The sequence below is a fragment of the Jaculus jaculus genome, chromosome 9 (genome assembly GCF_020740685.1).
Source record: "Jaculus jaculus isolate mJacJac1 chromosome 9, mJacJac1.mat.Y.cur, whole genome shotgun sequence".
Classification (NCBI taxonomy): domain Eukaryota; kingdom Metazoa; phylum Chordata; class Mammalia; order Rodentia; family Dipodidae; genus Jaculus; species Jaculus jaculus.
Window position 1 is genome coordinate 127,703,117 of NC_059110.1, and position 24,703 is coordinate 127,727,819.

The window sequence follows — 24,703 nt, forward strand, 5'->3', positions numbered from 1 at the left end:
GTAGGTCTGTTTAGGATATTAATCTGCTCTGAGTTTAGTTTTGGAAGGTGGTATGTATCTAAGAATTCAGCCATTTCTTCCAGATTATTTAATTTTGTGGAGAAGTTTTAGAAGCATGTGCTGATGATTCTTTCAATTTCATTGATGTCTGTGGGGGAACTAACCTTTTTCATTTATGATTTGGTTAATTTGAGATCCCTCCCCCCTCTCTCTCTTTTGCTTGATCAGTTTGGTCAGGGGTTTGTCAATACTGTTTATTCTTCAAAGAAAGATGTCCTCATTTCAATATTTAACTTTTTTTTCTTAGTTTCCAATTCATTGATTTTTGCTGTAATCTTGAATATTTCTTTCAATCTGGAGCTTCTTGGGTTGGATTCTTCTTATCTTTCCAGCACCTTTAGGTAGACAGTCAGGTTATTGATTTGGGATATCTCTGTCTTTTAATGAAGGCATTTAGAGCTATAAATTTTCCCCTTAAGACAGCCATCATTCTGTCCCATAAGTTTTGGTAGGTTGTATTTTCATTATCATTGAATTCTAGGAATTTTACAATTTCTTTTTTTTATTTCTTCCATGACTCATTCATTGTTTAAAAAGGTGTTGTTTGGGCTGGGGAGATGGCCTAGCAGTTAAGTGCTTGCCTTCGAAGCCTAAGGACCCCAATTCGAGGCTCAATTCCCCCCAGAACCCACGTTAGCCAGATGCACAAGGGAGCACACCTGTCTGGAGTTCATTTGCAGTGGCTGGAAGCCCTGGAGCGCCCATTCACACACACACTCTCTCTCTTTCTCCCTCCCTCCCTCCCTCCCTCCCTCCCTCCCTCCCTCCCTCCCTCCCTCCCTCCTTCTTTCTGTCTGTTGCTCTCAAATAAATAAATAAAAATAAACAAATTTTTCTTTCAAAAACCTTTGTTGTTCACTCTTCAGGAGCTAGTGGAGTTATTGATGTGTCTCTTGTTAATTTCTTGCTTTAAAGCACTATGATCTGACATGGTATAGAAGTTACTTCAATTTTCTTGACTTTATGAAGTTATGCTTTATAGCCCAATATATGGTCAATTATGGAGAAGGTTCCATGGGCTGCTAAGAAGAATGTGTATTCTGTAGAATTATTGTGGAAAGTTCTGTAGATATCCTTTAGGTCTAGTTGATCTATGATGTTGTTGAGCTCTGTTGATTTTCTGCTTGGATAATCTATCTATTGATGATAGGGAGTATTGAAGTCTCCAACTATGATAGTGTCGGTGTTTATTTCTGTTTCATTGTTGAGTAGATTTTGTTTAATAAACTGTGGTACCCCTGTGTTTGGGGCATACATATTTGTGATTGTTATGTGCTCTTGTTGGATCATTCCCTTGATGAGTAAGAAGTGGCCTTCCTTGTCCTTTTTGATTACTTTTGATTTGAAGTCTATTTTATCAGATATTAATATAGCAATACCCACTTTTTAAAAATTTCCATTTGCTTTGAATATTTTCTAACCTTTCACCCTGAGGAGGTATCTATCTTTAGTGGAAAGGTAGGTTTCTTTGAGACAGCAGATAGAAGTGTCCAGTTTTATGATCTATCCTGATAACTTGTATCTTCTGATGGATGAGTTAAGACTGTTAATATTTAAGGATATTACTGTGAGGTTTGAATTAATCCCTGACATGATGAGGTGCTTTATGGGTTTCATGCTTTCTTGTGTTATGTACTGTTTTGAGCCTGGTCTATTTTGGTTATTGTGTTCTTCTTGTTGGCTTTTGAGATTGGTTGTTTGACTGTTCTGTGTGGTATTCTCTGTAGGCTTGGCTTTGTGTTCATATAACCATGGAGTTGACTTTTTTCATGGAAAAAAGTGGGTAGAGTAGCTTATGTTGGATGCCATAGTTTTTCAGTCTTTGAAAGTGTTTCATTACAAGCCCTTCTGGCTTTCAGGGTTTCCATTGAGAGATCTGATGTTATTCTAATGGGATTGCCTTTGTATGTTGTGAATTGCTTCTTTATTGCTGCTTTTAGCACTCTGTCTTTGTTTTCATTGTTAAAGGTTTTAACTACAATGTGTCTTGAAGAGTTCTTTGGTCCTGCCTGTTTGGTGCTATGGGGGCTTTTTGTATCTGGATGGGCATCTCTATTGCAAGATTCAGAAATTTTTCTTCAATAATTAATTTTGTTGAGTATGTTCTCTATGCCGCTGGCCTGAATTTCCTCTTCTTCTGGTATACCCATGATCCAGATGTTTGGTCATCTTAGGGTGTTCTACTGTTCCCTTGTATTCTGTGCAATGGATTTTTTGATCTTAGCAAAGTTTTTGGCCACCTGATCAGGTTTTTCTGCCTTATCTTCCAGGTCAGAGTTTCTGTCTTCCCTGTAAGTAACTCTGTTGGTGACTAGTTCTAGAGATATTTTTATAATTTTATCTGAGTTTCTTTTTTCTGTTTTGTTATTTTGCATCATGTCCATCTCATTTTTGAGGTACGATTTCAATTCTAGTTCTGATTTTCTTGTTGTTTCCTGGAGTTCATTCTTGTATTTGATCAGGCTTTTATTAAGTTTAATCAACTGGTTGTTGAGGTCTTCTATTTCTTGACTTGCCTTCAATTTATTCAGATCTCTTTGGAGTTTCTAATGTTTTTTTTTTTTCAATCAAGTTAAGCCTGTCAATGGCTGAAATCTCTAGGAGATGATTCGTTCAATTTCATTGATACAATTGTTGGTTCTTTGATATTTTGCTTTAATTTCAGTGATTTTTTTTTAAATCAGGGTCTAATTGGTTGTTGTGTTTTCATTTTGGGAATGAAATTCTGTTGATTTCTCTATGATTTCATTAGGGGTAGCCATAGTAGGAGTAGTCATCCTTGGTGATGATCTCTCTTGTTTTCTGACTTCCATTGGCTTTTTTGCATTGTTGTCTAACCATTTAAGGAAGACTCTTCAATTTTGTTGCGGAGGAAGCTAGTTTTTGCCTTTTGGCCCATTCACCCTCTGACACTAGTGAACAAGGATGTTTGCACTTAGTGTCCATTCAGGATAGCAGAGCAAAAGGCCTGATTCCACAGCACACACAGGAGCCAGGCCTCCCTGAGCAAGACACAATGGGACCTACCAGGACCAGGGGACTGGAAGGAGCCAGGGACCAGGGTTCTGGCCTACTTTGTGCTGTGCCTTCCAGGACACAGGCCAGTGCAGGCAACACAGCCTGAAGAGGTGGGAGTAGCCTAGATCCAGGGGTCTGGCCTACTCACTTCAGACTGCCACGCCTGCCCATATACTGTCTGTGTAAGGGACTCTGAACAGGGAGGTGGGAGAAGCCCACAAGTCAACCTTGCCTCCTTCTTTTAAAATATTGTCATTGTTCTGGTTCACTTATGTTTCTTTCCTGGGAATTATTACCATGAATATTAGAGAATATGCCTGAGTTAATTTTTTTATTAGTATGTGTTTGTGCAGTGTATATGTGTATGCTGTTATTAACACATGAAAGTGCAAATGGACTCTGCTTTTCTGAATATTTCCTTAAGACCATATCTCATCGAATCTGAAGCTCATGTTTGGTTAAATTGACTGGCCATTGAACCCCGTGGAGTCTCCTGTCTTTACACCCTCTTTTTCAGAACTGGGGTACAGGTATGAATGGGCAACTCCACCTATTTATGTGAGTGTCTGGGATGAAATTTAGGTCCTCACACTTGGGTGGAGAGTATTCTTACCCACTGATCCATTTCTCCAGCCTGAGAGTATGTTTAAAATATCACTATATTGGAGGTGAGGAAAATGGCTCAGTGGATGAAATGTTTACTGCACAAGCATGAAGACCTAAGTTTGGATCCTAAATACCCACTTTAATTCCATGTAAGTGTGACAACCTCCCTATAAGACCAGTGCTCATGAGGTGGAGATAAGGGATCCCTGAGGCAAGCTACATGGCTAGTCCCTAACCAAGTGGTTAAACTCTGGGTTTGGGTTCTACATAAAATGGGAAGAAATCAAGGAAAATGCCTGCTACTACCTTCTGGCCTCTACACACATGGGTAACAAGTACCTGGCACCTGTACACTTGCGAAAACACAGACACACACAACACACACTTATCACATACGCATGCCAAAATAATCACAGTTTTCAATACCAGTTTTGATATTTCACCTATGAAAGATGACTAAAAGGTATTTGTTGAACGAGCAAATGTAGTGTAAAGATAGTAGAGCCCCCATTTCTCATATGCTGTCTCACGTGGGCCCCTCTTTATCTCATATGGCATGGTTATGAATATACTATGAAAATTGTATCAGAGAAAGTGAAAATATGTCATTGAATTCTTGATGATGAATTAAAAAAATTAAGCAGATGATGAAAATGGTGCTGCTACTGGGTTTTGTGATTTGCAACTTTAAAATTATTGTTTGAAATCATACCTGAATGTCATAGTGGATACAGTGTTACTCCATTATCTCCATGATCAACCAAGTAAAAAATGTTTAAACTTCAGTCTTAGCCCCCTCATCACCTAAGAGAAGTTCATATAAGCTTATCACAAAAGGAAAGTGGCATGTTCTAAACTATATTATGTGAAGCTACATTCAAATGTTAGCTAAATGTTAACAAGGATAGAAATAATATGGAAAAAGGCATTGGCAATGAGTGTCCATTATGACATGCATCCCACCATGTAAAAGGCACGTCCTCTGTTCTACCGGGACCTGGGTTAGGCCAGTGGCCCATGCCAAGTTCTTTATGTAAAGAGGGCCACATGGTAGTTGAGTGAAATTTGATGTTTTGCTTAGCTCTTTCAGACATGTTTACTCTAGTAGAGGGTTATGGAAAGGTTGAATCAATAAACACTTTCTTTTCAGTCAGCAGACTTGCCAGGAACATCAGTAGTCATGTTGAAAATGAAGCTGGTCTTTCTCCATGAATGGAGGCATTCCTTCTTTCCTGGAGAGAAAGGAAATCTCTGAGATACTAAACAATAATACTGATGTACCTACTCAGATGTTGTGGTACTTTCCATATTATTCTGCTGAAGAATTTGAGAAACTGGTAAATGAAAGCCAAAAATAAGAAGCTTGTCTTCTCACCTGTCTTTGCATTTATCTTTAATTAGAAGTGATAAAAAAAAGTTGGAAAATTAGTTTAATATTTACATCCCATTTTCTAGTCACTGAATTAAAATATTTTGTAGTGATTTCTATAATCTAGATCATGGATGGCTCTTAGTTCTTCCATCCTAGCTTTTATCTTTAATCTTTAATCTTTCTATAGCTGGATCCTACATGAAAAATATTCTCAACCTGACAGGGTGGCACATGCATTTAACCCCATCACTTGGGAGCAGAGGTAGGAGGATTTCTGTTAGTTAGAGGCTAGCCTGGGACTATAGAGGGAATTTGAGGTCATCTTGAACTAGTGAGACTCTGATTCAAAAAACAAAAATCAAATCTTTAATGTGGCATTATACTTCTGTGTGTCCCTAATTAAAGATACCCCTAAAATAAATAAACTATGAATGAGGAGATCCAAACCCATGGAAAGTAGAAAAGACAAGAATAAGATTTCTACCTTTTCCTCATGGAAATCAAACTGTTAGATAATGATTATTAATAGGGCAAGTGAAGAATATTTTCAAATCCTTTATTTCCTTATTCTCCAAACCTTCCCTGAGTAATTATGCTGGATGAATTTTAAAAAGCCATTTATGTGATTCAAAATCCGGAAGTCATATGTAAACACATGACAAGCTTAGAATCCCCTATTTTCTGTCGACATGGATATCTGCTATAATGTACCTGTACAGCAAAGCCACTAAACCAGGAAGTTGAAGAGAATATGATTTTATGGTCTTTGCAGTTTGTTTTTAAAGAACTTTACTTATTATTATGCCTTTGACATCTAGTAACCATTATCAACCCTAAGAGTCTAGGTTTTCTGTAGACAAAAGCTTCTAGACATCTCCTTGGACACAATCCAGCTGGACTATAATAAGGGGTTTATTTGATTTCTTCTTTTGCTGTACTGGTTGAGTCCCTACATCATACAGGTGCAAAAAAAGTTGTATAATTTTCCCTTGTTCTTGAAATTGAAGAAAGTATTGAGGAAGTACTTTAGTGAACTGGAGAAGGTCCAATAATGGGTGGGGAAGCTGGGCCATGTCATTCAGATTATCACAGTGTTTAGAACCAAATGGGGGATATGATTCTACCTGTGATCCTGAGCCAGGTGATAAGAGACTGTAAGAGTCAGGGCAGACATTAGGTTTTCAGACCAAGGGAGACTGAGAGGCAAGTGCTCCATCAGCATAAGGAGAAGGCCAACCTGTTGCTGAAGAAAATGTTAACAGCTGTCAAGGCAGACACCATCACAAAAATGAAAAACAGGCCGGTACCATCCATTGGAAATAGTACATGGAAGTCTGTGAGTTGAGATATTTAGAAACTGTTCTCTGTAAACAATTGTGATTCCCATGTGCATTTCTTTTGCATGTTCATTCATGTGCAGTATGTATATGCATCTTCTCATGTGCTTGGGTTCACATGTATGCATAGATGGATGCATGTTTATGCATGTGTGTGGAGACCAGAAGTTGGTATCAGGTATCCTTCTCAACCACCATGCATATCATTTATCTATAGTCTCCCTTGAAGCCAGAACTGGCTGATTCAGCTAGGTAGCTTGTTCCAGGAATCTCCTGTCTCCACCTCCCAAGCAGTGTGATTGCAAGCAGGCGACCGTGTCTGTCCAGCATTTACATGGGTTCTGTGATCCAAACCCATTTTGTCACACTTGCATGCCAAGCTCTTTTAGCCAAGCAGCCATTGTACCATTCCCCATGATGACATGTTTTTTCAAGGCAGGGTATCACTGTGTCCCATGTTAATGTGGAACATACTCTGTAGTCTCAGGCTGAGCTTGAAGTAACAGTGATCCTCCTGCCTCTGCCTCCTGAGCACTGGGATTAAAGGCGTGCACCAGCACACCCAGCTATGTCACATATTCATCTTTATACTTACTTTTACCTTTTTCTTTTTAATTTTTATTTAATACTGATGACAAGTCTTAGTTAACGATAAACTTTTAGCCTAGTCTTCCATCTTAATTTTTCAACTTTCCTTCCTCCATGACTTTAGTGAATACAGCTTACATTTTTGAGAGATATAGTAAGTTGATGATAATAAGATTCTTAAGGGTTGGGAAAGAAAGAAATGTTGGCCAGGTAGAACAAAGAATTAACAAAAATGTCCATAGTAGCCTTCTTATGAAAAATTGGAGATTTTCTAAAATAAAGCCATACAACATAAAAAATATACTATAGTTGATCTGGAGAAAAGGCTTAGAAGTTAAGGTGCTTTCCTGAAAAGCCAAAGGACCCAGGCTTATTTCCCCATTACCCATGCATAACCATATGTACAAGGTGGTACATGTATCTGGAGTTTGTTTGCAGTGGCTAGAGGCCCTGGTGTGCCCCCACATCTACTTATTTCTCTCTATCTCAAATAAAAACACTATAGTTAACCAAAGCATACTCTACAGCTATTTAAAACAATGAAATAAAATAAAATACTACATACCAATAGAACAATGTATTTTAATTTAGTATAGTCTTACATACTTTTGAAAAAATATAAGACAAAAGATCACATCCTATAGCTGACAGTACTATAAATGACTATAGAAGTGGTTGTAGACACTTCCAGCATAGATCCTTCTGTCAAATGTGTGGAGTTTATTTTCCTACCTATAGAATCTGTGTTGACCTCCTGCAGTACTCTGCCAGTATGTGATTAGGATAAGTAATGCAATAGAAATAACTTGTGGAGCTGGGCGTGGTGGTGCACGCCTTTAATCCCAGCACTCAGGAGGCAGAGGTAGGAGGATCGCCATGAGTTTGAGGCCACCCTGAGACTACAGAGTTAATTCCAGGTCAGTCTGGACCAGAGTGAGACCCTACCTCAAAAAACCAAAAAAAAATATATATATATAAATAAATAAATAAATAAATAACTTGTGCATTGGGACCTGCCTTCTTAGTTATTCTGGTCTCATTCTTCAGCCACCATGTACACAAAAGAGGTCAGGATTGAAAATGAGCCCAGCTTGCTCACTTCCAGAGAGAAAGCTACGTAAATTACTGGTGGTGGAGGGGTCTCAGGAGATTATGGTCCACATGACTTGCCACAGAGAAACAAGCCAATCAATGATTCTTTTCAGTCACAAAGTTGTTTTTAATTTAATTTTTTTTACATAAGTTATAATCATATTCCCTCTTTCATTGTTCCCATTTCTCTGAGGTCCTTCTTCAGTGGGGTTATTGGTGTTCACTGTGGGATAATTAGGACCTCATTCTCTGTGTGTGTATGTGTGTGTGTGACAGAGAAAGAGGGGAAGATTCGGTAGGGGGGGACTGTGCTCAGGGTATTTCTACCCATCCTGAGGCTCTTATAATCTTCTTACTCTCTGATCCCTCTTCTACAACAATCCCAAAGTCTTGGCAGGTCTGTTAATAATTTTGTTTATACTCAGTAAGCACTTCTCTTAATATTGATACCCATATATTAATGCTACTCTCACTTTTGGTAGAGAATCTTCTCTTTTCAGATGACAGTGACCTTGGGATGACTCAGAAGGTACCATGGTGCTGGGAAGAAGTGACAGAGGAGTGCTCAGCACTGCAATATCTCTATCACACCTTCCAAGGCTCAGGGTCCCTTGCGAAGAAGTGGCGGAAAGAATGTAAGAGCCAAAGGAAGGGTGAGATTCCTTAAAATGTGCTCCTCCAGATACAAAATGGCCTGGATATCCATGAATTCACAGTGCCTGACACTACCTACACAAGACCATCATAATAGAAGGAAAAGATCATGACATAAAAATAAAAGAGTGACTGATTGAGAGAGGGAGGGAATATGATGGAGAATATAATTTCAAAGGGGAAAGTGGGAGGGGGGAGGGCATTAGCATGAGATATTGTTTACAATCATGTAAGTTGTTAATAAAAAAAATAAATTAATTAAAAATAAATACATAATAATTTGATTTAATGTTGAGATCTCTGTAGCCTCTATATTTGCTTCAATAGGTTTTGATTCACCACAATGTCTGAGCCTTGGCAGGTCTGGTAATAATTTGGTTTAATATTGAGTTCTCTGTAGCAACTGTATATTTGCTTCAAAGTGTTTTGATTCACCACAGTGTCTGACACCAATGTCATAGAGCTGGTTGTCAGGCTAGCAATGGGAGCAATTTCATGGTGGTGCTTCCTCTGCAATTTCTCTTGGGTCTTGGTGAATGTGACAAGTCTCATGGTGGGTGTTCAGGTATATCTTCTTATTTTGTTGATGAATATTGGATCTCCTAGTGTTCTCTGAAAGTTTTGCGATGGTTTATTGTACAACATATTCTATTGAATTCCTTCAAGTATGTGTGGAGGTGGAGGTGGGATGCATATGTGTATTTCAAAGATATATAGGCTAATTGTAAGGATTAATTTGTTTTATCCCAGGAGTGGCATCTTGGTGAATACTATGCTTTTTCATCAATACTTTCTTTCACTCATGCTATGGCTTATTAATGTGATTAAAAACATACAAAAAGGGCTGGAGAGATGGATTAGCAGTTAAAGCACATGCCTGCAAACCTTAAGGACCCAGGTTCAATTCTCCAGGTCCCACGTAAGCCAGATGTACAATGTGACACATGCATCTGGAGATCATCTGTAGAGGCTAGAGTCCCTGGTGTGCACATTCTTGCTCTCTCACTCTCCCTCCTGCCTCTCTCTGTCTCTAATAAATAAATAAAAATAAAATCTTTTTTAAAAAGTACAAAAAGTGGAAAAACTAAATAAAAGGAAATGAAAATATAAAACTAAAGCAATTGTTTTTGTATAGGTAGAATTAACTGATGGGCATAATTGATTCCTTTGTTTGTAATTCCAAAGTGGCTGGTATATCCTGCATGGTGACTAATCTCTGTAATTCCTCACTCAAGAGCTGAGGAAGGAAGATTGCTACAAAGAGAGTTCTGGGCCAGATTGGGCTAAAGAATGAGACCCTGCCTCAAAAAAAAAAAAAAAAAAAAAAGTGACTGGTGATTTGGTGGAGACTTTTTCTTTTGTTGTTATTGTCATTTTCTAAGTGTAACAATCTTGTTACATAGCCCAGGCTGACCTTGCATTTGCTATGTAGCCCAGGCCAGCCTCACAGTTGTGATCCTTCTTCTTTAGACTACGTAAGATTATGGGTATGCACCATACCTGTTTCTAAAAGAATATTTTTAATGAACATATTAACCAGGTTGTATATCACCACTAGATGTAATTAGCAATAGCAGAGTATGGATTAATAACACCAATGCATCTTTTTTATGTAGGTAACTTTGCCATCTCTATTTCAATGAAGAAAACTTAGAAAAGAAAGATGTTAATTAAACACAAATGACATTTCATAACTCTCAATACTTCCATGTTTATTTATTTTTTCACTTCCATGTTTATTAATGATATTGTCCATGCTCATTACTTTCATAAACACAACATTAAGTGAAAATAAGATTTTTAAAAAGTTATTTTGTTTGAAAGCTGGTAGACTTGATGTTAGATTAATGATTAGGTGAGTGGAGGATTTTGCTAAGTGGGTGAAGGAAATTTAAAAATGGTAGGGTCACTTTTCAGATAAGTGCTTAGTAGATTTCTTTTACATTCAGACTTACACCAAATTCTTTAAAGATGAAAAAGAATGAACAAAACCACAATGTAAATTTCAAGTAGTCAATCAGTTAAACACAGATATCTTCTAGGGCAGTAAGAGTTCACTCAATACACCATGAAATTAGACTATTTTTTTAAAATATTTTTTTTTATTTACTTATTTATTTGACAGAGAATGATGGAGAGAGAGAGAGAATGGGCATGTCAGGGCTTCCAGCCACTGCAAACGAACTCCAGACGTGCCCCCCCCTTATCCACCTGGCTAACATGGGTCCTGGGGAATCAAACCAGGGTCATTTGGCTTTGCAGGCAAATGCCTTAACCACTAAGCAATCCCTCCAGCCTGAATCAGACTATTTTTAAGTTCTCTGAAGATTTACCTTCTTATTCTCCTTATAAACTTTCCCTTCGTAATCAGTGACCAGCTCCTCCTCTGCAACCTTGATATTCAGCTCATTGAAAACATATCTCATTTGCAAGACAGTTTGAACCGGTTTCATTACTTTGATCTGATTTCTATTTTGTAATACTAGGTGAGCTACATGTTTAGTATGTACTAAATATTTGGATTGTGTTAGCAGTCTTTATGAGTGCATACTTAGGAAAGAGAGGTGGCTGCATCAGTGTAGAGAAGACTGAAGCTAATGGTGCTTAGGTGGTCATCACAGCATGGATGGAGGCACAGGGCTGGAACACAGTGGCATTGGTTTCTCAGACCCTCTGCTTGAGTCTCAAAGTTTCTTTTCTTTTGAGTCTTAAGAAAGTAGGGGCTGAGGGGGAAAGTTCATTGTGCCAACTAGTGTATGGTATTCCGTGGGAACATCTTGAAGACTTGTTCATGGCAAGTATCTGTTTTGTCACAGTATTTGTTTTTCAAACAATTTGACATTTTCAGCTCTCAGCTGCTTGGGAAGTTTGTCTTCCAGATGCAATTTCTCTGAACACCAATTTCCATGTGGTCAATTTCTGCCCCCATCTCAAAGTATGATCTAAATCCAGATACCTCAGTGACCACGCTGCCTGCTTCTGAAACATGATCACCTTCCATTTTTCTCCCAGAGACCAGCAAACCCAGTTCTCAGTGCACTCCCCTCACTAGAATGCTTACATCTGAGAGCTTGAGCCACTGTGAGAAAGCTCGTTTCGTCTTTGTTCAGAGTCCTTTATCCTGACTACAGGTCTTACAGTCTCCTTGTTTTATCCCAGAAAAAAAGTGATTCCACATTCTTTGGTTTTATTTTAATTACTTTTTTGGACTGATAATGATATATACCTTGGGGGTTACACTGTGAACTTTTAGTAATGTAAATACTGTCTGTTTATTGATTGAAGACACTTAAATAGCTCTATAATCTTCAGCATTCATGACTTCATTGTGAGGAGAATATTCTTTTTTTTTAAATTTTTTTTTATTATTATTTATTTGCAAGGAGAGAGAGAGAAGAGAGACAGAGAGAGAATGGGCACGCCATGGCCTATAGCCACTGCAAACGAACTCCAGACACATGTGCCTCTTGTGCATCTGGCTTACGTGGGTCCTGGGGAATCGAACCTGGGTCCCTTGGCGTCGCAGGCAAACACCTTAACTGCTAAGCCATCTCTCGAGCCCAGGAGAATATTCTTACATGGTATATACTAATATGAGAAATAACTTCCATGTCCATATTATGTTTCTAGAACAGCTACTTCTCTCTCTCCCCCCCCCCCTGTGTGTGTGTGTGTGTGTGTGTGTGTGTGTGTGTGTCATGTTGCTAAAGAACTTCCAAAACACTTTGCTTATGATTTTCTATATCATCTGGAGAATGCCTGGCTCCCCCCCCCCCCACCCCGCAGATAGTGCTGGGGGAGGACCAGGCCCGCTGGTTCCTCCCAAGGGGTTGAGGAGGGGGGTGGGTGTGGAAGGCCAGGAACAAATCACCCAGCCAGGAGTCTCCTCAAAGCAGGAACTTGCTTTAATGTTACAGGCAGTTGTTTATATAATGTTGGGAAGGAAGGCGGGTATTTTAGGGTGGGGTGAGGGTAAGGGCCAATAGCAGTAGCAGGCCAGAGGCCATTTGGCCCCCTGCTGAGCCATAGCTGGAGAGGCAGTTGTCCAGGCTTTAGCTAGGTGCAGGAAGTTCCACTAGGCCTCATGTCCAGGCCTCTCAAAGCCCAACAGGAGAAATTTTATTTAATATAGATAAAAGATGAAGTGTATCAGTGAATTTCTCATTGCTGGCCAAATATCCAAACAAAAGTAGCTCAGAATTGTCTTTGATCATGGGAACATTTTTATTAAATTATTTAAAAACAAACATGGGTAACCATGTCAAATTATATTATTTCATTGTTCTGGGCATTTTAATTTTTTTGTTTTTATGTTTTATGTTTTATTTATTTATTTGAGATTCAGAGAGAGATTGAGTAAAAGAGAGACACACAGAGAGAGAATGGGTGTGTCAGGGCCTTCAGCCCCTGCAAACGAACTCCTAAGGCATGTGCCACCTTGTGCATGTAGCTTATGTGGGTCCTGGGGAATCAAACCTGGGTCCTTTGGCTTTGCAGACAAGTGTTTTAACCGCTAAGCCATCCCTCCAGCCTTGTTCTGAGCATTTTAAATTGTCCATTGTTTGCTATTAAAACTTGTATGCCTCTTGTTCCATTCTCTTTCCCTCCACCCCAATGTCAAACATTGTGTGTGGGGTTATGGTACGAACCAAAGCAAACCCAGAATTCCACTTACGCTGTTAGACAGCTCCATGTTACTCTCCTTTGAAGAGTCACACTCCTGACAGATTGTTATTTTTTTTTTTTTCATTTCAGAAATCTTTTGTAGCACTGCATTTAATTTATTGTTACAACCAAGAAAAAAGAATATAACAACTTGAATTCTGGAAGTTCTTGTTGCATGTGCATTTGTGGAGAGCCATGGTTTATACAACATCTTATTGCCTTGGCAGAAGTTCATGGTTCTTGAGGTGTCATATATTCTAGATATGTGTCTAACTCTGCTAAATTCAGCATTTCTATAATGACTGATAACGTTTCTACAATAATCCTGTGCCAGATCATGAAGCAAACTATTAAACCAACAAAGGTTTTTCAACTTCAAGACTCAGTTGAAGAGGAAAAAGATGAATTTGTCTTTTCAACTGTGTGAGCATGCCAGTATACCTCATTCAAATTATCCCTGGTAGATTGAAATCTATCATCTTTGTTTTAATTGGCTATAACTTTGGGGAATTAAATTTTACTTCTTTTCTTTCCCAAAACTTCCTGAGACTTTCTCCCAGTTGAGGTAGATATGCTGGTAGATCATATAGGGTTTCTTTGGACACACAATGGGAACATTTTTATTAAATTATTTAAAAACAAACATAGGTAACCATGTCAAATTATAGCAATATAAATATGGAAAATTTTAATTTCTTTTTATTTTAAATCCACCCATTTTTCCCCAAGTTATACTACAAATAATTTGAATTTAAATTGTGTCTACCCTCAGAATATTATAAAAGTAGCAAAAATGTTTGCACATATGTATGACATATATATGAAACAATAATATATATGCATATAAATATATACATATATGAAACAATATGTATGTGCAAATAAGATATATATGTATTCAATATTTATGACTTCATTGTGAGGAAAATTTTATATACAGATAGTCAAGACCAGGCATTGGGCAGATCTCTGATGGAAGGGAATCTTGTACTAAAAACAAGCCATCATTAATTACTATTTAATCTTTCTAGGAAAACAGACTCACACAAAAACATTTGAATCTATAATTGGCATCTTTAAAGATGCCCGCCATCTGGACCTCACTTGGTTTAATTAGTCATCGCAGGGTGGCTGTTCACTTGTAAAAATCTTGCACTCCATTAACCTTGAACTTTTCACACATTGACATTTCAAGCCCCTTCATTGCTTTCTTACGGTGGAGTGGCCATGTTTCCATTGCGTGTGAGTCCACCTCAGGGTTCATGGTCCAGGCGCTTGTTATTTGGCAAAGCCACTGAGCCCAAGTCTATAAATGATGGCAGCCAGGAAAGGTTGTAGGCAGCTAAAAATGGCAAGACGGCAGGAGTCATAGGATGCACCCCACCCTTCCTTTACAGACATCCAAACAGCACACTGTGCAAGGACTGGGGAGGGAGCAGAGGGAAAACACACACAGAAAAGAACCTGAGTAAATTGCAAAAGTGAGTCGCTAGGCATTTTTATCCAACAATGGGCAGGTCCTCACAGACCAATTATTCAACACATTCTGAAGCCAAGGTATTTTGCCATTTAATTAAAGTGTTATTTAACTTGGGAGCCAGGAATTAAGGCTTTCTATATGTCAGTTCAGTCCATCCAATCATGTCTTTCTTATCAGTTTAATTTTTTTTTTTTTATTACTGATGAGTTTTGGGGGATAGATGTTCAATACATTACAGTTGCTTAATAGAGTATCTGCTTTACCTTGGGAATTTTTTTGTCAGTTTGAAGTTATGGAATGAGAAGTAAAGTGCCTGTAGAGTTTAGATTTATTAAAAATGACATCACAATACTTAGGAATGGAAGACTGATCATCTTTCATCCATTATCAATGGAGAGTCCACACTTTGTAGATTGTCAAAATTCACTGAAGTTTTGTCTGACATGGAAAATGTAATTTCTTCTGCTTATCTTCTAATTACTCCATTACTCATATTGTTTCTGTTTAGTATTATATTTATCACTCTGCCTAATTATTAAAATAGAAAATAATTCTCTTCTCATAGAGCACTTAATCATCTTTAAGTTTTTTCATAGTAATTTTATTCATTAATAAACTATTATTATACCTGCAATTGTTAATATAAATTGTCAACTTTATTAGATCTAGGGTCTTTTAGGAGTCAAATCTCTGGACATGTCAGTAAAGGAGTTTCTAGATTATGTTCATTGATGTGGGAAGACTCCACCCTCCCCACCTGATCACCAGTATTCCACCCAGTGGGGTCCTGGACCATATCAAACAGAGAAAGTAAGCTGAACACCAGCCATCCTCACTGTCTGCTTCCTGAATGTGGCTGCAATGTGACCAGCTGCCTCTAGATCCTGCTCTCCCAACCAGGATGGACGGCATACCCTCAGACTATGGTCTAGAATGAGTCCTTTCCCCCTTAAGCTTTCATGTATTTGTTCATAGCATTGAGAAAGTAACTAATATACTGTCCCCTAACTATGACTTATCAAAGATCATCGCATGTTTTCATGTTTAGTCTTCATTCGTTGAGTTTTGTGTATAAAATAAAGTCAATGCAGGGAAGATGGAGGAGGGCTGAAATAAAGGAACAACAAAGAAGTTGTACTTGCAAAGAGGTTCGGTGGAATGAGGTTCAGGGAGTAAGGACAAGAGAGACTGCTGTGAGGGAATGATGGCCAAATTACAGTTTGTTTATGTATTAAAATTCTCAGTAAACAAAGAATAGAGTCAAGACAGAATTGCCACTAGCAGTGTTAGGAGTTACAGAAAACATATCTACGAAACCAAGCAAGGGATGCCTTTGACGTAGCCAGCCAGCGTGTGCGCTTCAACCTGTGTGCGGCCGGTGTGGAGGACAAGGACACAGCGCCGTTAGGAGGCATCGGAAAATGTCACCAGGCAGCCGGGAAGGAGCGTGAAGAGGCTTGAAATAGTGACTTTAGTACAGTTGTAATCAAACCCTGGAAAGACTGTTGGTAGGTTTTAGCCTCAAAACACCCTTACAACCAGTTATAGTGCCTGTGTGCTTTGATGGTGACTGTTCATGGAAATCTTTTATTTTATTTTTTCATCTTTCTAGTGGTTATCTCTAGTCACAATTATACTACCTATCAAAAAAAAAAAAAATCAAGAGCTGGAGAAATGGCTTAGCCGTTGAGCTCTTGCCTGTGAAGCCTAAGACCCCGGTTTGAGGCTCGATTCCCCAGGAACCACGTTAGCCAGATGCACAAGGGGACGCATGTGTCTGGAGTTAATTTTCAGTGGCTGGAGGCCCTGGCAAGCTCATTCTCTCTCTTTCTCTCTCTCTCTGTCTCTTTCTCTCTCTGTCTCTTTCTCTCAAATAAATAAATAAAAATATTAAAAAATATCAAAGCAACTCAAGCAGACTTACTGTGCTGATTCTCTGGTCTTAGGTGCGGTCACTCAAATGTTTAGAGAAATGCTAGTTCGATGGGAATGAGATCTGTTTCTCCGTTCCCTAGCAGGCTAAGCGTGGAGTAGGACTTGGAAAGGGTGCATGACCCTCTCATAGCATTCTATCAACTGAAAAACATGCTCAAACCGCTCAGAGTGAAGAAAGGTGGCCAGTTATAAAATTAACCTGAACAGAGATGTTTTAATTGGAAAATTTTAGATGTTCTGAAATGGTAATTTATCAGAATGTCAAGCTGTGTGTGGGCATATAAAATGTCAAAAATAGAGCATTAGCAAAATGAAGTTATTTAGGAAGAATCTATAGAACTGATTTAAAATTCTTCACATGAAAAAGCAATAATGAAGCCTTTTCTGAGGTGAGTGCAATACTATCTCCTTCATGGTCACTAAAACACCAGTCTTTGTCACTGTCCATGCATAACATGGTCTCATTCCTGCAAAGAACTGGCAACATTCTTGTATGATATGTGCTTCTGGAAGAGCTTTTGAGACCTACTCCTCCTCTGCACATTTCCAATTTTTTTAGAGTCTGACATAATTTTCGTCATAACAATAGTACAAGCAGGCAGAGCACTAATCAATCAGTGTGAAGCTGGACAAGTTTCTCCATTTCTATACTTTTAGTGATAAAATGAGAATTCCAAACCTTGATCATGACTCATGAGGTTACTGTAATTTAATCTTGCTAGCTCCAGCAAACAGACTGAAAGTATGTGGAAGATACTGATCACAAACAAATGAACTTTTCTTATGGCATTTAGCTCATATTAAATACTAGATAAACTGTCCATCTGTGCCCATTACTAAAGGCTTTTCTGAGATGTGCTCTTGAAATTTGAAATGTCTTGGGCAAATTGTGATAAGGTTATTGCTCTAATTAAAAGTGTGTTTTGGGAAGGATACCTGATAGTTTGGCAATGTTTTGCATGGATTCCACAAAATGTATTTAGTTAATCAAAATGTAAAAGTATTCTACATGTTTTTATAGATATGTGGGTTTTATATCATTTTACATAATTAATTCTAAATTACTGTACTTTGCTGTTCATGGAATAAGCTGAAAGAAATAAACAAAATTGAGTCCCAGTCACTGTAATATTTTGAGAAAATTAATAAAAATAAATAATTCAATTAGCATAAATAGTACAAAATAAGTTATTTTTAATGGTAAAAATCCCCAACCATTTCTATATATTTTTGCTTTTTCTTTCTTTATCAAAGAAGTTGGCCTAAATTATTTATAAAATTTATAAGATGCTTCTTGGGATGATGTTATATAACAATTTTATGGAATAAAATGTTCTTAGCATTGGGACAGAAGTTCTTCAGAGCAGAGGCTGGTCATGAACGAGTTAAAGAAGACAGCCAGATGCTGCCATTCAACAGAACAGTTAAACCCACTAGTATACTTACTACTGTTATTGTTTATTTTCCTACTAGTCTAGGCATTTTTTTTTTAATCTGCCAGAAGGGACCTTCAGGATTTGAGCCTTAACATTGTCCCTAAGACTTTGGATTTTATTTTTTTAATTAGGGTTCAAATAAAAATAACTGTTCACTTTCTGGAACTATAGTTTGAAGAGGGAGAGAAGAGGAAGAAACTTCCTCATCTGAAAAGTTTTAATGGTAATCTATGCTGTAAAAGAGCATTTTGAAAAATATAAAACAAAGAGCTTTCAAAGTGCTCAAAGACGAATGTAAAGTGATATATTTGAGACCGGAGAGATGGTGTAACTTACCCCTGTCATTGCTGTCTGTTTATTGTGTTTGTCTGGTTGGCCTGGCAACCAACTCATGCCATTTCACTCATTTTATAATGTTCCTGTAAATGTTAGGTAGGCCTGGATTTATTATACACTGTCAACACCTAAAATGGAACCCACTGCTTAACGTAGTTTATTTGGCTGCATGCCCCTACCTCCTTTAAAAAAAAAAAAAGTGTGTGTGTGCATGCATGCTTGCTTGTGTGTGTGCGTGCATGTGTGTGTGTGTGTGTTTGTGTGTTACCAAAAAATTACTGTATCCCATCCAAAAGAAATGTAGACAAAAAATTGAAGTTGGGTGGCATGGACTATGTCAAAGGATCATTCGAGCTCAGGAGCTGTTGTGTTGTCGGGTGGGGACATCTGACTCACAATATTTGTGACTTGTGTTTAGAGGGACAGAGGACCCAGAACCATGGTTATAGCTTAATTTATGATCCTCATAGAAACCAGATGGCAATCACTACTATTCAGAATGGCCTCTGAGCCATCCGGAGATGAGTCATGATACTATTAGAAACTGGGTGATTTTTTTTTCCTTTTTTACATGCTGATGCTATCTGCCTATTGTATGACAAAGCATGTTTGATGGAATCTGAAAAGATACAGTCCTGGAGAAGTTCATTTTTGGATAAAGTTAGTCAACCAAAAGATTACTGAGATATCCTGAGCATTAAGGTGCAGTGGATGAGAGTATGACAATTAGAGGAGGGCTGGAGAGCTTTCTCAGTGGTAAAGATGCTTGGCTGCAAAGCCTAGCCATCGGGGTCCCATTTCCCAGTCATAGAGCTAGATGCACAAGGTAGCACAGCCATCTGGAATTTGTTTGCAGTGGCTGGAGGCCCTAACATGCCCATCGTGTCTCTCCCTGTCTGTATTTCTTTCTCTCTTTTCTCCATCTCTCTATGCTTGCAAATAAAAAAATTTAAAAAAACAATAAAAATATAAGGAAATGTGATACCCTGTCCAAAACCAGAGGCAGAAAACTCGGCATAATGCTAATGCTGGCACCTCTGCTGTTTTGCTCTTGGGTAGTCACATGCTAAACCAGTGTCTTAGTCCCTGAATGTGCTGAGGGAGACAAGACTGGAAGTACTGAGAGAGGACTTCTGTTGATCTCTCTAGTCAATGTTTGCGAACAAGTCATTAAATCCTATTATCTTTCAACTACTTGGGATCGTCGAAGTCATCTTGCCCATTCCCTGTCTTTGTGCGTTTCTACAAGATGATTGGTTGTCTAGGCTAAACTCAAAGGTTTACAGAAATTGTGAAACTCACTTGTTAAGCCTACTTAGGGTAATTAATATTTATTAATATCCGACTTTTGTTGCTAGTTGTATATCTTATCATTTAAAATTAAAACAAGTGGAAAAGATTCTAATGATTAAAGTTGTCATAAGGATTGTATTTGAAATCAAGTCAATTCTAAGGAATCACTTAATATTATTACTGAATAAATACCACAGTCATAGAAATTATTCACTCTGCTTTGAAGCAAACATGACTTAAGAGAACTTTATCTTATTCTAATCTTTACAACTAATTTGTGTTTTATGAGTTCATTAATGTGGCAGAGGTGCAAGTGTGTATGTGTGTATGTGTGTGTGTGTGTGTGTGTGTGTGTGTATGTGTGTGTAGATACAAGCAGATAGATAATACATAGATGATAGAGGGATAGATAGATCTATAGAGATGGAGATCTTTCTTCTTACTTAATCATGAATGACAAAGTTTTCATCATTAGTCTAGTCTGTATAATTCAGATACACATTTTTAGTTTTCAATATTGACACTGCTAATCTACATGAAAACATGAATTTTTGTCTATTATTTTTACAAATGTTTCTGTGGTGTCAGAATGCTGACTTATAAGAGGAATTTAATCAACATTATCTGAATGAATAAATAAATATAGGTCGCTAAATTTCCAAAAAAATACAAATTCATGGACTAAAATACCATTTAATATCCATTGAATTTCCACAAATGGTCATAGGTAAAACAGATAATATGCATTAGGAAATAGAAGTGTCAGGCTAGGGATACTTGCTACATAAGCATGAGGGTCAGAAATTGCCAAGTCCAACTCCTCTCAGAACTCATGTATACTACTGGACATGTCCACACATGTCGATGACCCTAGTCTGTGAGGTGGGGGGAGGTTGTAGAGTCGCTGCCTTGCTGATGGACAGTGTCTGGTTGGAGGGAAAGACTTTGTCTCAAGGAAAGAAATCCGGGGAAGAGTTATAAGAGCACATCTTGTGTTCTCCTCTGGCCTTCATATGCACACATTAGCACACATGTGCACATACTTCTGCATATATCACATATTTCACACACTACACATCACAATGATATACTACATGTATGTGCTATACAGTTACACACACACATGTGTCTCATGTTGTTTTAGCCATGTTTACTGCTGATGTTTCCCTTAAATATGTGTCCTACTTTCATGTTAGTTTCATGCTGTGTCCCTTCTGTTGGACTATGAAAGACTGATGTTCCTCTTATTTGAAGACTCCTAAGATGACACTGAAAAATATGTTCACTTTAGAAAAGAAGCTTGTCCCAAGAACAGTCCATATCACTAACTAAGTTAATTACAAATGGTTCTGAAAATAATTCAGAAAATGTATGAACCATCTCATCATTGGCCAGAACATATTTCCTTTAAAGATACCACTCTGGTTTCATGGTTGCATTGCCCCCATCATTCGTTCACATCAAAGCTTTCTGCTATCTGTGCTTTTGCAGCTTTCAGTTAATAGCTGGAGATTTTTGTAACTCAAAAAAATTTAAATTAGCATTTTTAGCATGGCAAAAAGAGAAAGACTTCTCTTGCATCCTACCTTTTGGTCAATTTCATTTTGTTTCTTGGTAACTCCTTCCATACACATGATAGAGAAAGGCTGGTGTCTGGCCTGTAGTGACTAGCTACACACACATGTGAGATCAAATCTTAATTCTTGGTGACAAACAGAGTAAATACATGTGCAGTTTGTTTAGGCTTATTTTGAATTGACTAAGTAGCCTGTAAAAACAAAGTTTAATAGACTCATTAAAGTATGCTGTCTACATAACTAATGTGGACGTTGTTTTTAAGCTGCCTATTATAGACTATAAACAGAAACAGTGGAGTCTATCTTTTATTCCACAGCGTTGTAAAATGCTCTGTGACTGCATATAGATGTAACATACTGTGTAAAGATGATGTATTTATTTAATATTTAAATTCAAACAATCATCCAATAAAAACGAAATATGCAAACAAACACAAGACATTGGAAATGAGCTTCAATTAAATAAGAGATGGAGAGATTCTACATTATTCTACACATTGTTAGTAGATAGGGGAACCTTTGGGCTACGTGATTCACATATTTTGAGCTGCTCTTCATTCTATCTACAGTATTTCTGACAGCCAAGTGGCAGAACTAGGTTTGTTAGAGTCATGACTGCCCTTCTTAATTACTCCACAATTTGCTTACTGGTTTGGGGTAATTGGAACAATTTGCTTGCAGAAACCTGTGAGAAATCAGATGTTAAGTGACTTTGTCTTGCTTCATCAGCTCCTCAAGAAACAGACCTCCTATTCCCAACCGTTCCTTAAACTTAGTGCTGGCATCCAGGATCCAGTGGAAAGAAAACACACAGCCAGTTGCCTTGCTATCCACTGGCCAAATCTGATTATGCCTCCAACTCTGGATGGAGGGATTCCAGGAATCAGCACAGGGGCCTAGGGAAAATACCCAGAAATATGAAATGACATGAAAATGTGATCCTATGATTTATGTACAAGGTACTGAATAAGGAAAATACATTTGAAATATCAGGGTTTCGAACATTCTGATTCTACACTAGAGATCTTGAGCAACTCAGGAATAATATAGAGCTCTGTTTATTTCAAGGCTGCATCCATTTAGTTCTCTGGATCTTTCTAGGTATTACAACCATGCTTGACATAACTTTTCACTTGACAATAGTGTCGTAACTTCTGTTTTTTTTTCTGCCTGCCCCACAGAAGCATCACAAAGGGGACTTCAAAAAGCATCTAAATTGTCTGTGAACTAATACATCATCAGATAGCCTTTTAAACTAACCATCTTTTTTTTTTTTCTTTTATGATTTTTTGAGGTAGGGTCTTGCTTCGGCCCAGGCTGACCTAGAATTCACTAGGCAGTCTCAGGGTGGTCTTGAACTCATGACACTGCCTACCTCTGCCTCCCAAGTGCTAGTATTAAAGGCATGTACCACCACGCCTGGAAAACTAACTGTGATTTTTTATATAAATGTATTTTTTAATTTATTTGAGAAATAGTGAGAAAATGGACACACCAGGGCACCTAGCCACTGCAAATGAACTCCAGATGCATGAACCCCTTGTACATCTGGCTTATGTGGGTCCTGGAGATTCAAACCCAGATTCTTTGGCTTTTTAGGCAAATCCCTTAACCACTAAGCCATTTCTCCATCCCCTAACTGTAATTTTAATAGTCTGTTTTCCAAGGTTGTAATTCCATGCAATCAGAAGGGATGGGGAAAATAGATGAGGATAGATCAAGATAAAATATAGTCTTTTAAAGGGCACTAATTTTTTCCCAATTTGAGCATTCATTTTCTCCTTGCCAGACCTGACATGCCCTTGCAATTTTCATGTCTTTTAAATGTAAGACAGTTACTACAAATGTGTGCAATAGACATGCCAGTTCAGGTATTTAGTAGATGCAAATGTGTGGGAGCTAATTTTGTCCCTCTGGGTCTCAGGTATTTTAAATCTGTTTATCATATGCCTATAAATTTCATAATGCAAAGATCCAATGCATTCCTGGATTAAATTTAATTTAATCACAGTGAAATCTATTTTATATAATATAAGCTTCAGTTTGCTGATAATTTCTTTAAATTTGTACAGCCAAGTTTAAAAATGAAAGAACATTTCCTTTTACTTTATTATTATTTTTTTTTTCTTCTTACTCTTACTATGTGTAGCTCCAAGACTTCCTGGCTTCATAAAATAATTTGAATATAGGTTCCTTATTCTTGGAAGATTCAAGGAATCATCTTATATTTGACGTTTTTGTAAACATTCTTATGAAACTCATTTTTGTTGTATTTTTTCTAAGAATATTTTTAACATATGCTTCTGTAAAAAATAGGGCTTTAAAGGATATTTTCTTAAATTCTAATACTACCATCCTTTGTTAAAATCGGTTATATATCTGTATCTATTTTTAATTAATCTTCAAAGATGTTTGTTACTTTCCAAAAAATAAAATGACAATCTCCTAAAGACATGATGTACTCCAAAATGCGTGTTATCAATTCCCTGCACTTTATTACTGGCTTTCAAAATCATCTAGTCTTAAAAGAGGTAGTATATGTTCAATTTTTCTCTCTTTTTTGTAGTATTTACTTTTATGTCTTAAGTTTCCTCCTGGAAATATTTTTCTTCTTCTTGAAGTATATTTTTTAATGCAGTCTATTAGTGGAACATTTGTTTTTGTATCGAAAACTATTTTTATTTTATGCTTGTTTAAAAAGATTGATTAGTTTAGTACATAATTCTAGCCCAATGATTATTTACTTAAGCACTGCCATACTGAAGATTCCACTAAGTTCTCGCTTCTAGAGCTGCTCTTAAGAAATCAGCCATCAGTCTGGTTCTTCTTTTGACAGTGACATATTTTTTTCTTCACCAATTATGTTGATTTTATAGTATGAAAGTACAACTAGGAATGCTTACCCATAATTAAGTATACATTTTATTATGCCTCTCTAATTGGAAGTAAAAAAAGAATATGTCCTTTAAGAAACATGAAAAATGCTTAAATGTTTGAAAAAAATCACTATTACATGCTTTAATTAATTTTACATGAGTAGACATTTAATTTGTATTTAGCATATCACATGTATGCATACACGCATGCAAATATATCTTAAGTATTTCTTGTGTGTCATAAACAGCTGTTGAATATTTTTTTTTTGTGAGTATAATGTATATGGAGATTTTTGTAGTTTCATATTATGCCCAGAAGAATTTAAAAAAAAAAATCATCACCTTCATGTAATGCCATAGGAACAGGCCATTAAAACA